Below are 12,882 nucleotides of genomic sequence, written 5' to 3'. Positions count from 1 at the left end.
CCCGCCTCCCCCAGATGGAACCCCGGTGACCAGAAGCCTCTACAAACACAGCTCGAGTATGCGGGAACGAGGACTTTTTCTCAAATCTGCGGGACTACACCTCCCAGGTAACCTCTGATTCCGGAAGTCACGCCCACAGCCCGCCCCCCAGCGCCATCTTTGAAGCGTTCAGCATAAGAGAAGGAACACATGGAGGGTGCGGGATCCCGGAGGAAAAAAAAAAAGAAAAAACAGGTTCCAAAAAGAGCCGAGATCACCGGCAAGTTCCAGCTGGAGTAGGTGCAGCATCCCACCTCCCCCAGATGGAACCCCTGTGACCAGAAGCCTTTACAAACACAGCTCGAGTATGCGGGAACGAGGACTTTTTCTCAAAACTGCGTGGCCGCGTAAGCGGCCACGCGACATCTCTCTATGTACAAAGTGATCAATGAGAAATAAACCACCCAATCTTTCTCCCTGAAAATCAGAGTTAAGTTTGGAGCACGGCCACAGCCCCAGAAACACAAGGACTTAATGCAGAACCCAGCAGCTTAGAGCAGAAAAGTGAACGGACGATGAGTTAACCCAGGCCATCATTTCTGCCCAGAGGGGAAAGGGTGTTGCCCCATTCGCCCTCTCTTCTCTGGAAAGAAGGATGGCGGCCACATGGGAGCCTTGTGGACAGCAGGTATGAGCCGGGGGTGTGAGGGACGACTAAAACCTCACGAGAAGGGGGTCGTTCCGGTACGTCCTTCACGCCCTACCGAGGTCAACAGTTGCCCCCCACGAGCGGCTCCCCAGTACGGCCACAGTCCCAGAAGCACAAAGACTTAATGCAGAACCCGGCAGCTTGGAGCAGAAAAGTGAAAGGACTATGCGTTAATCCAGCCCATCAAGTCTGCCGGAGGGGAAAGGGTGTTGCCCCATTCGCCCTCTCTTCTCTGGAAAGAAGGATGGCGGCCGCATGGGAGCCTTGTGGACAGCAGGTATGAGCCGGGAGTGTGGGGGCGACTAAAACCTCATGGGAAGGGGGGCGTTCCGGTCCGTCCTTCACGCCCTACCGAGGTCACCAGTTGCCCCCCACGAGCGGCTCTCCAGCACGCCCAAAGCCCCAGAAGCACAAGGGCTTAATGCAGAACCCAGCAGCTTGGAGCAGAAAAGTGAACGGACTATGCGTTGAACCAGGCCATCAAGTCTGCCGGAGGGGAAAGGGTGTTGCCCCATTCGCCCTCTCCTCTCTGGAAAGAAAGATGGCGGCCACATGGGAGCCTTGTGGACAGCAGGTATGAGCCAGGGGAGTGGGGGCGACTAAAACCTCATGGAAAGGGGGGCGTTCCGGTCCGTCCTTCACGCCCTACCGAGGTCACCAGTTGCCCCCCACGAGCGGCTCTCCAGCACGGCCACAGCCCCAGAAGCACAAGGGCTTAATGCAGAACCCAGCAGCTTGGAGCAGAAAAGTGAAAGGACTATGCGTTAATCCAGGCAATCATTTCTGCCCAGAGGGGAAAGGGTGTTGCTCCCTTCCGCCCTCATCCCTCTGGAAAGAAAGATGGCGGCCACATGGGAGCCTTGTGGACAGCAGGTATGAGCCGGGGGTTTGGGGGCGACTAAAACCTCATGGGAAGGGGGGCGTTCCGGTCCGTCCTTCACGCCCTACCGAGGTCACCAGTTGCCCCCCGCGAGCGGCTCTCCAGCACAGCCACGGCCCCAGAAGCACAAGGACTTAATGCAGAACCCAGCAGCTTGGAGCAGAAAAGTCAACGGACTATGCATTGATCCAGGCCATCAAGTCTGCCGGAGGGAAAAGGGTGTTGCCCCATTCGCCCTCTCCTCTCTGGAAAGAAAGATGGCGGCCACATGGGAGCCTTGTGGATAGCAGGTATGAGCCGGGAGTGTGGGGGCGACTAAAACCTCATGGGAAGGGGGGCGTTCCGGTCCGTCCTTCACGCCCTACCGAGGTCACCAGTTGCCCCCCATGAGCAGCTCTCCAGCACGGCCACAGCCCCAGAAGCACAAGGGCTTAATGCAGAACCCAGCAGCTTGGAGCAGAAAAGTGAAAGGACTATGCGTTAATCCAGGCAATCATTTCTGCCCAGAGGGGAAAGGGTGTTGCTCCCTTCCGCCCTCCTCCCTCTGGAAAGAAAGATGGCGGCCACATGGGAGCCTTGTGGACAGCAGGTATGTGCCGGGGGTGTGGGGGCGACTAAAACCTCATGGGTCGGGGGGCGTTCCGGTCCATCCTTCACGCCCTACCGAGGTCACCAGTTGCCCCCCACGAGCGGCTCTCCAGCACAGCCACGGCCCCAGAAGCACAAGGACTTAATGCAGAACCCAGCAGCTTGGAGCAGAAAAGTGAAGGGACTATGCATTGATCCAGGCCATCAAGTCTGCTGGAGGGGAAAGGGTGTTGCCCCATTCGCCCTCTCCTCTCTGGAAAGAAAGATGGCGGCCACATGGGAGCCTTGTGGACAGCAGTGATGAGCCGGGAGTGTGGGGGCGACTAAAACCTCATGGGAAGGGGGGCGTTCCGGTCCGCCCTTCACGCCCTACCGAGGCCACCAGTTGCCCCCACGAGCGGCTCTCCAGCACGGCCACAGCCCCAGAAGCACAATGACCTAATGCAGAACCCAGCAGCTTGGAGCAGAAAAGTGAAAGGACTATGCGTTAATCCAGGCAATCATTTCTGCCCAGAGGGGAAAGGGTGTTGCTCCCTTCTGCCCTCCTCCCTCTGGAAAGAAAGATGGCGGCCACATGGGAGCCTTGTGGACAGCAGGTATGAGCCGGGGGAGTGGGGTCGACTAAAACCTCATGGGAAGGGGGGCGTTCCGGTCCGTCCTTCACGCCCTACCGAGGTCACCAGTCGCCCCCCGCGAGCGGCTCTCCAGCACGGCCATGGCCCCAGAAGCACAAGGACTTAATGCAGAACCCAGCAGCTTGGAGCAGAAAAGTGAATGGACTATGCGTTGATCCAGCCCATCAAGTCTGCCGGAGGGGAAAGGGTGTTGCCCCATTCGCCCTCTCCTCTCTGGAAAGAAAGATGGCGGCCACATGGGAGCCTTGTGGACAGCAGGTATGAGCCGGGAGTGTGGGGGCGACTAAAGCCTCATGGGAAGGGGGGCGTTTCGCTCCACCCTTCACGCCCTACCGAGGCCACCGGTTGCCCCCCGCGAGCGGCTCTCCAGCACGGCCACGACTCCAGAACACAGAAACCAATTTCTTAACTATCTGACTTTCAGTAGAAATACTTCCAGGGCCAGTAGGTAAAATAGCAGAAATCCAAAACCAACATTTAATTCTTGAATCCAGCTGTAGAAAGCAAATCACTTCACAATGCTTTTTCAGCATGTCTGATTTGGGGGGGGGGGGTAAACTCTAAATAATAGTGGTGAATCTTTTATTGAAACAATGAATCTAATCAAAGCAGATAGAGTGTTAACTAGAATTCATCTGCCTCACAGGGACGGGGAGGGGTGGGGAGTGGGGTTTTATTGGGGTTCTTCATGGTAAAAAATAAGTATTGGTAAAGGGAAATGTGTTTGATATTTGCACGACTGAGACATAAACCTGAAAGCTTTGTAACCTTTCCCACAGTGATTCAATAAAAAAAAAAAGGTAAAGGTAAAGGCCCTCCCGTTGATCATCGATTTGCTCGAGGGTACCCAGTAACGTCTCCATTGGAGACTTTGTTGTTACTGTGTTTGGCATATCGAATACGTCATGGGGAGCTTGCCAGGCTCTGCCGTGAGGGCAAGATACTCTGGGTAGCTTGCCAGACTCTCCGAGAGGGGCAGAGGAATCGAATTCGGGTCGGCCATGTTGGCTTCATGCAAGGCAAACACCCGACATCTGTGCTATCGCTGTCTTCCTGTTAACTCTGTCAGTACTGATCTCACTAATATACATATGTTAGAGAAAAAATGATAAAAATTTTTCTCTATTTATTTCACCAAAAGTAAAAAATGGATTAAGGTAATGGAATTTTTTACCAAGCTAAATTCATAAGATAATTATTTTTAATAACAAACTTTTAAAAACATATTAGCTATGCTGTCATATGCACATTTATAATGGAATTCTTTAAAAAGTTATTTACCAAGAAATAGAAAATAATATCAGAATTCAAGAGGGATTGGAAGGATAAATTACTCACTTTTCGGTTTCAGCTTCCTTTTTTGAATAGGTCATTTTAATTCTGTATATGCCACATATCTTCACTCATTACTGAAAAAGTTTAAGTTAAATTTGAAAAAACATAAAATTTGCTGCTTTTTCCGGAAGTTTTGAGATTTCAGCCTCTCTTAATTTTCTGTCTGTAGATGAAAATATTTGTGTCTGTAGTAATTGATGTTGAAATGTCTATAGTATTAGAGGCCATATAACTACTGTCACTGTCACTGTTCTCCCATTGTTCATTGATTTGCTTGAGCAAAAACCACTAAAGTCTCCATTGTGGGACTTGTTGTTACTGTTTTTGGCATATTGAATACCTCATGGGTAGCTTGCCAGGCTTTGCTGTGTGGGCGAGATACTCTCAGCAGGATTCCGGGATCTCCAATTGGGTCGGATGAATCAAACCCGGGCCAGCCGATACAAGGCAAATGCCCTACCTGCTATGCTATTGCTCTGGCCCATATAATTATATAAATTTATATTTCCAATTTTATTCCATGAAAGATTTTTCCTCTGTATTTTTTTTTATTTCTAAAATGATCAGTTAGGACCCAACACTGTAACTCAGTTGTCAGGTTACCTTGCAGGCAGGAGTCTCGGAGTTTCATTCCTGACACCTATATACATGCCAGGTGCCAGGTACACTATAATTTATGATGTCTAGTACCACAAATCTCTGTTCTCTGGTTTGTGAGAGCTGCAAGTCCTGTGCTGAGAAAGAAATGTTACTTCCTTACCAGAATCTGAGTATCATTCAACTTTACCAACACCTACAGGTATGGACTGAATATTTAAACTGATAATTTATTCATTTTTCTAAGGGTTACCCTTTTGACCATTCCAATATAATAATAAGACCATTGAACTGAAATTGAAAGAACCGTTAATATTGCTCTTATAGTCTCAAAAAACACATTTTCCTTACATTAGAACAGGCAAACGAATACTGCACTTCCCTAAAGCAAGAAACCCAAAATTGTTTTGATTATTTGAGTGTTTTATTCTTGTGCATGAATTTCTCCAATTATAGAACTGTTTAACTTTTTAACTACTTCTTTCACTTGGATAGATTTCTGTCTATGGGAATCTAGTTTCATTTCTCTGAAGTTTATGTATACTTGAGAATTTAAGTTTTCTCAGTGAAAACTTAGCAATGAATTTGGTCTGTCAGAGATAGTCTCTGTGTCAACTCTGTTTTCCTGTTAACTCTGTCAGTAATGATCTCACTAATATACATATGTTAGAGAAAGAATATTATTTGGCAGATTTGCTCTGTAGCACTTGGACAGACGTTGATGCAGATTCATCTGTAGGAAGAGACAGAGGCCTAAAAGAGATTTGGAAGAACTGTTGCTGACACAGACCAACAACCTTGTAGTGGGTTCAACAGAATGGTTGAGGGAACTGGAGCAGAGATGATTCTGGGGTTGTTTTTGTGTTTCCTCCTTCTGCGTCCCAACACCCTCAATCTCATTTAGCTGTATGTGAAGGGGTGAGATGTCAATTCATATTTGATTTCATATTTCACCCAATTGTATCTTGTGTTACTGTGAAATGTGCGGTTTTCAACAGATCAGATGAATTGGTTAAAAAAAAAAATAGTGCCTTCTCCACTTGCATGATATACAAACATTGCACATCACCACTACCCAGATACTGTTGCTAAATATAGTCCCTCTAACAGGCACTAATGTTTTGGGCTCTAAAGAGAAACTGTACTGAGATGGTTAAATCCATTTTCAGAGAAAAGCCTTTAACTAAGGGACAAGACCTCAACAGAAATCATTCATCATTACCCATACTTAACTAGTTTAATAAAGTTGACTCAGTTGCTTAGCAAAGTGACTTTCACCTAGAGTTAATTTAATCACATACTTAATGGCTTAACCATTGAGGGAAAATCAAGTATGTTTTCTACATTAAACTTGTTTTTTGTTTAGAGGATTAGTAGTTGAAGGAAAAATTTTTTTTCTGAGTAGACTAGCTGCTCCATTTGCTCCTCAGATTGAAACAGATACGGTGATCACAGTATTTCCACTTTCATAAAGTTAGAGGTTAAAAAATTCATGAACAGAATTGACATTTTAAGATATTTTATAAATAAATGGGGTCAAGGTAATGGGTTTTTTTCAAACCAAGCTAAATTCATAAGATAATTATTTTTAATAATAGACTTTTAAAAACATATTAGCTATGCTGTCATATGCACTCTTATAATGGAATTCTTTGAAAAGTTATTTACCAAGAAATAGAAAATAATATCAGAATTCAAGAGTGAATGGAAGGATAAATTACTCACTTTCCTGTTTCAGCTTCTTTTTTTGAGTAGGTCATTTTAATTCTGTATATGTCACATATTTTTCACTCATTACTGATAATATTTAAGAACAACTTGAAGAAACATAAAATTTGCTACTCTTTTGGAGGAAGTTTTGAGATTCTAGCCTCCCTTAATTTTCTATCTATAGTTGAAAGTATTTGTGTCTGTAGTACTTGTCATTGAAATATATATTATGTTCATAGTATTTGAGGCCATATAACTACTGTCACTGTCACTGTCCTCCCTTTGTTCATCCATTTGCTCGAGAGGGCACCAGTAATGTCTCCATTGTGAGACATGTTGTTACTGTTTTCGGCATATCGACTATCTCACATGTAGATTTCCAGGCTTTGCCATGCGAGCGGGATCCTTTTGGAAGCTTGTCAGGCTCTCCCAGAGAGGCGAGTAATCAAAACTGGGCCAGCCGCGTACAAGGCAAATGCCCTACCAGCTATGCTATTGCTCCAGCTTGTATAAATGTATAGTTTTATATTTCCAATTTTATTCCATGAAAGATTTTTACACTGTATTTTTTTTTAATTTCTAAAATGATCAGTTAGGCCCCAGCACTGTAACTCAGTTGTCAGGCTACCTTGCAGGCAGAAGTCTCTGAGTTCCATTCCTGGCACCATTATACATGCCAGGTGCCAGGTCCACTATGATTTATGATGCCTAACACCACAAATCTCTGTTCTCTGCTTTGTGAGAACACTGCAACTCTGGTGCTTAGAAGGAAATGCTACTTTCTTGCGAGAAGCTTTCGACCTTATGAACACCTACAGGTATGGAATGAATATTTAAACTGATAACTCATTAGTTTTTCTAAGGATTACACTTTTGTCCATTTCAGTATATAACAAGACCATTGTACTGAAATTGAAGGAACCTTTTATATTTCTCTTATAGCCTCATAAAACACATTTTCATTACCTTAGAATAGGCAAGTGATTACTGCACATTTCTAAAGCAAGAAACCCAAAGTAGATTTGATTATTTGAGTGTTTTATTATTCTGCATGGATTTCTCCAATTGTAGAACCGTTTAACTTTTTGTTAATATAGGAGTACTGCTATTTATTCAACCACTGGTTAGTTGTTTGAATTGTGCATGAACTCCTCTTTACTGTTTTTTAAATTTTTTATAATTTTATTTATTTAATCACCGTGAAAGCAGTTACAAACTTTCGGGTCTAAGTCTCGGTCATACAATGGAACACCCATACCTTCAACAGTGCCCATTCTCAACCCCAAACAACCCCAGTATAACCCCAGCCCACATCCTCCCCTTACCTGTGGGGCAGATGATTTCCACTTTCCTCTCTCTCTACTTTGATCACATTCAATATGTTGACACCAGACCTACCATTATTATTTGAGATTTTACCCCAACACTCAGATCTACTGAAAAGGCAACAGTAGACAACTTGTTTTCTATTGCTGGTAATGAATAATATATGATTTTGCGTGGCTGCAGAAGTGGCCATGCGATTTTGAAATTCCAAAATTTTAACACTTAAATCTGGAGAAATTTCTGCCAAAAGCAGAAGTTCAAAGGTTTGCTCCTGAGTCTCTGGGATCATGGCCGTTAAGCAGCTTGATCAGGCGCAAGAAAGTACGTTCGTGAACGATGAGTTGGGTTCTTGTTGGGGTAGAGAGGACAGGACCGGCTCCACATCCATCCTGTGAGGCCCAAAATGTCTCATCACTGTGGATCCAAACCAGACTGTCCAGTGCCTTCAGGAGGATGGCGGCCACTGGGCCGCTAGGGCGAACAGGCCAAGGCATGAAACCTATTCCCACCTGGGTTGGCCCAGCACCGGTAACCTACTGCAGGTACCCGACGCATTTCTGCCAAAAGCCACTGAGCTTCGAGATTTGTTTCTGAGTCTCTGGGATCATGGTCATTAAGCAGTTCAATCAGGAACCAGAGAGGCCTTGCCTCCAATTATATAGCTGAGCCGGAGGTGTTTTGTGGGTGTGTTTCCCACATACCTAACTTTGGGCTTTTTACATTCCTGGTAAACTTTGCCCCAAGTTTTGGGATCTGGCCAAAGGCACAGCAGCAATTCTGGGGTATCTGGAAGTCTGAAAACAACATCAGGCTGCTGATTCACTCACCTCACAGGTACAGATTGACCTGCCGGCAGCACCATAGTCCCGGAACCGTTTAACTTTTTAACTATTTCTTTCACTTGGATAGATTTCTGTCTATGGAAATTCATTTTCATGTCTCTGAAGTTTATGTATACTTGAGAATTTAAGTTTCCTCACTGAAAACTTAGCAATGAACTTAGTCTGTCAGAGGTAGTCTCTGTGTCAAATCTAGTCTTCCTGTAAAAAACTGTCAGTACTGCTCTCGCTAAAATACATATTTTAGAGAAACAATGATAACAATATTTCTCTATTTATTCCATCAAAAGTAAATAGTGAAGCATATTTATTGTACAGTCATATATGGTTCATGGTTGGTTTGTTTTCAAGAGAAACAAAATCTATGTAACATGTGTCTTGGAGAACGGTTTAGCTGTGGAAAAACCTGTTGGTACATTTCAACTGAAAAGAAAACTTGGGATAAGAGTAAGAAGTCATGCCAAAACGTCGGACCTAGTCTCTTAAGATTGATGAGAAGGAGGAGCAGGTACATTTATTTGTGAACACATATTAAAAGTCTTATGAGAAGTTTGTATGTTTTAAGTGAGATAAACTCTATAGATATTTCTCCAATATTATTTGGCAGATTTGCTCTGTAGCACTTGGACAGACAGTGGTGCAGATTCATCTGTAGGAAGAGACAGAGGCCTAAAAGAAATTTGGAAGAATAGTTGCTCACACAGCCGAACAACGTTTTAGTGGGTTCAACAGAATGATTTACTTTTAGTTGTACGTGATTCTTCTTTCCATTTTAGCATGTCAGAATGTTCAGTATTTTTCCTGATAGTGTTAGCACGAAAGGAAAAATGCATTCATAATATGAGCAGTTATATTTTCCTCCTGTTATATTCTGGTTTAATTCATTCTTATTCACAGTGTTGCAATTTTAGTAACTTTTTGTTCAGTCACTATCAATAATTTGAGTGATTTATTGTTTTGTTTTGGTTTGCTTTGTAGGACACATTGGCCGTTTTCAGACTTCTTCATGGCTCTATGCCTAGGGACCCTTCCAGGAGGTGTTCAGGGGAACACAGTGGGGAGTCTGAAATCAAACCTCAGTCTTCCACTTTCAAGGCTGCACTTAAAAAAAAGGAAAATAACTTTTTAGCAGCACATTCTTTCAAGTTGCTGCTCCTTGCTATCCCCAGGGCCTTAACTTCACTACGTGAACAGAATTTGTGGCAAGAGGGAGAGCAGTAGCAGCCCAGAGGGGGCTGTGCAGAGAGCAAGCCCTGATGCCAGGGCCACAGCTGACCTGTCCTTGCTGTAATGCGCTCGATGACATCACCAGCCTCTCTTTGTGATGCAACCAGACATTCTGTAGCCTCCCCACCCGCCCCCATACTCATTACTTGGTTCATTGCGGAAACGCATAGGAAGCAGACATGTTTTGCTGTTTACCAAGAAATTGTGGTTGTAAAGCCCCAAAGTGTAGGACACTGAAAAGATTCAGAAACTGGGTGAGGACTCATTGGAGAACTCCCCGGAATTCTTCAAGAAGACAGCCAGTACTTCAGGTCAGCAGCAACTGCCCCAGGCGGCCGCAGCACTGATGCGCGTTTTCAGTCTTCATCAACTCCCTTAGTGTGATGGCGCAGAAGTTGTGTGTGTGGAAGAGTATGCACACCTGTGTGTGAACATATTTATCGGAGAGAGAAAATTTGAGTGTGTACTTGAGATGGGGTGTGTGTATGTATGTGTATTTGTGTATGTACGTGTGGCTGTGTGTGTGTGTTGGGGGGAGATTGTGAGATCATCTTGAGGGCACCCTGCTCTAAGCAGGTGAGTCATCAAATCTAGCCCCCAAGGCAAGCTCACTGCTCACTGAGTTGGTACTAGGAGGTGCTCTTTGGCCAAGACTTTTCTAAACTTGATTGTTTCATTCTCATTCCTAGGGGAGGTCTGTGTAGATGCAGGTCTACCAGCAGGGAGGAACTCAGAAGGGAGGGGGAAGCAGTGCTTCTGGAGCTGAGCCTTTGTGGTTCTCTCTCAGCAGAGCAGCCCACAGGAGAGAGAGATGCTCCCTCCGCAGACCAGCCCACAGGAGAGAGAGATGCTCCCTCCACAGAGCAGCCCGCAGGAGAGAAAGAAGATCTTCTACATATCCTCTGGGTCCAGTTCCTCTGAAGAAAGTCTGGAATCAGCCAGCACCAACCAGAGCGAGATATCGTCTAAGCAGAAAGTTGAGATTCGCCAAGGAGTGTCAACTCCCCAAAGGGCACCGCCTTCAATCCCATGGCCTGAGACATATGGCACAAAACAAGATTCAGAGCACCAGAAGAAAAAGGGTAAGAACCGAGGGGGGTTTGTATATGCACAAGTTAAAGGGGAATGGGAAATAGCCCACCTAGAGGTGTCCTAGGGGCTGGTGTTGGAAGCGAGAGTCACTAGCCAGAGAGCCCATTCTGTGAAGGCCTCCACAGGAAACCACCATGAAGAGGGCCCATGGTCTCCCTTTCCTGCTGGGTCCCCGTTGGGGTCAGCTTTGGAGAATCCATTGAAGTAGCCATCCGGGTGACATTTTCTCTTATTGATTCTTTAGCTCCAGCTCTGAAAGCATACTTGGCTCCGTCTCGATGGACAGAGTCATCACTGACTTCTCCAGTACCAGCTGCAAGGCAACCCTCTGTGGCAACATTGGACAAGTTCCCAGAGGACCTAGAATGGTTACAAATGGACGCCGAGGCTCTCTCATCAGTGTCTCTCTCCGGAGACACTCCCACCAATGAGTATCTTGCCTCAGTATATTATATGATTTTTATTATTTGTTGTTACTTTATCTGTTATATTTTCATTTAAATAAATTTTGATTGCTACTCTTCAAAAGTATCCAGTTGCATTTCTTTTCTTTTTTCTTTATTTGCTTTTTGGGTCACACCCGGAGAGCACGGGTGTTATTACTCCTCGCTCTTCACTCAGGAATTACTCCCGGCGGATCTCTGGGGACTATATGGGATGCTGGGAACGAACCCAGATCTGTTGCATGCAAGGCAAACGCCCCACCCACTGTGCTATCACTCCAGCCCCAAATCCAGGGCATTTTTAACATATTCTTCATTTGTTCTGGCATTCTTGAAAGTACTCATCAAACATAGAAGATGATTCATCTTCCTGTTCCTTGTGTTCTTTGAATTCCAAGTCTTCTCTGTACTGAATGGCAAAAATCAATATGCTGTAATACAATGTTCATGCTTTCTTCATCCTACTGATCCTAAGGCAAAAATCGAACCATGCTGTAGTCATCAATCAGCCCACATATGGCGTTAGTCAGTTTTTTTTATTTTTTTTTTTCTGAAATTACTTGTAGAGTCATCTAATAAAGTATGCATGTCTGGATCTAGAAACTCCTCAATTTCCTTTCTAGCTCTTTGACTCAGCAGGTCCGTTTTTGTCATGATGTTAACTTGAGGGATTTCTAGAGATACCATAGCAATCAAGGGTGCCAAGATGCCAGAAATAACCTTGAACGACTCCACCATGAATTGAGAATCAACAAGAAACACTCCACAGACTCGGAACTCCCACTGTTCCAGCTCCTGAACCAGCTGTTTCATCACGGGCAGGTGTGTGTACAACTCACTCTGACCTGGACAGTCAAAAAGGATGTAGTCATCCTCGACATGGCCAAGGCAGTTCTCCCGCCAGTCAAAATTATTGACGAAATACTCCACGCAAGACACCAGTCCTCCATTGGGACCGAAGCGCAGGGAGCCGTCCTGCATCACATCATCCACCTAATAGTTGAAATGCTCCCCCGTGGGATCTAAGTTCACCACCTGGACAGAACGGCCGAGGGCTTCACCGTGGTGGACCATGGTGGCACGGTAGGTGCTAAACTTCCGTGCTTAATTTTCAGTCATACAATGAGCGCAACTTGCATTTTCACATCTCCTTCCAAACCCTCACCTTCCCGCTGCTGGAGCGGCCCATGACCAGCTGTGCGTAGCGAGGCATCCCGCCTCACCGCCTGACCGCAGCCTGACCGCAGCCTGACCGGCAGCCTAACCGCCGCCCTGCCACGGGCTCACGGCCTCCAGCCTCGCGACAGACTCCCAGGCAGCCACGACAAGTTCCCAGGCAGCCACGACAGTCTCCCAGCCCGCCTCACCTAAACTCATATTTTCAATATGTGATAGTTAATTTATGCTTTAGAAATTAGTATCTCACTCGCATGGCAAATTGAAAAGCTCCCCATGACGCATTCGATATGCCAAACACAGTAACAACCAGTTTCATGATGGAGACAGTAACTGGGCGTGCTCG

The 12,882-nt window shown here is 45.5% G+C and overlaps 1 pseudogene; it reads right to left on the bottom strand.

Annotated features, from left to right (window-relative positions):
- Positions 1-11,673: 11,673 nt before the first annotated feature.
- LOC130028832 (GPN-loop GTPase 3-like) lies at positions 11,674-12,573 on the bottom strand (annotated as a pseudogene).
- Between the last annotated feature and the right edge of the window lie 309 nt (positions 12,574-12,882).

The sequence above is a fragment of the Sorex fumeus genome, unplaced genomic scaffold (genome assembly GCF_029834395.1).
Source record: "Sorex fumeus unplaced genomic scaffold, SorFum_2.1 ptg000003l, whole genome shotgun sequence".
Classification (NCBI taxonomy): Eukaryota; Metazoa; Chordata; class Mammalia; order Eulipotyphla; family Soricidae; genus Sorex; species Sorex fumeus.
This window is presented reverse-complemented; position numbering and strand designations above follow the sequence as displayed.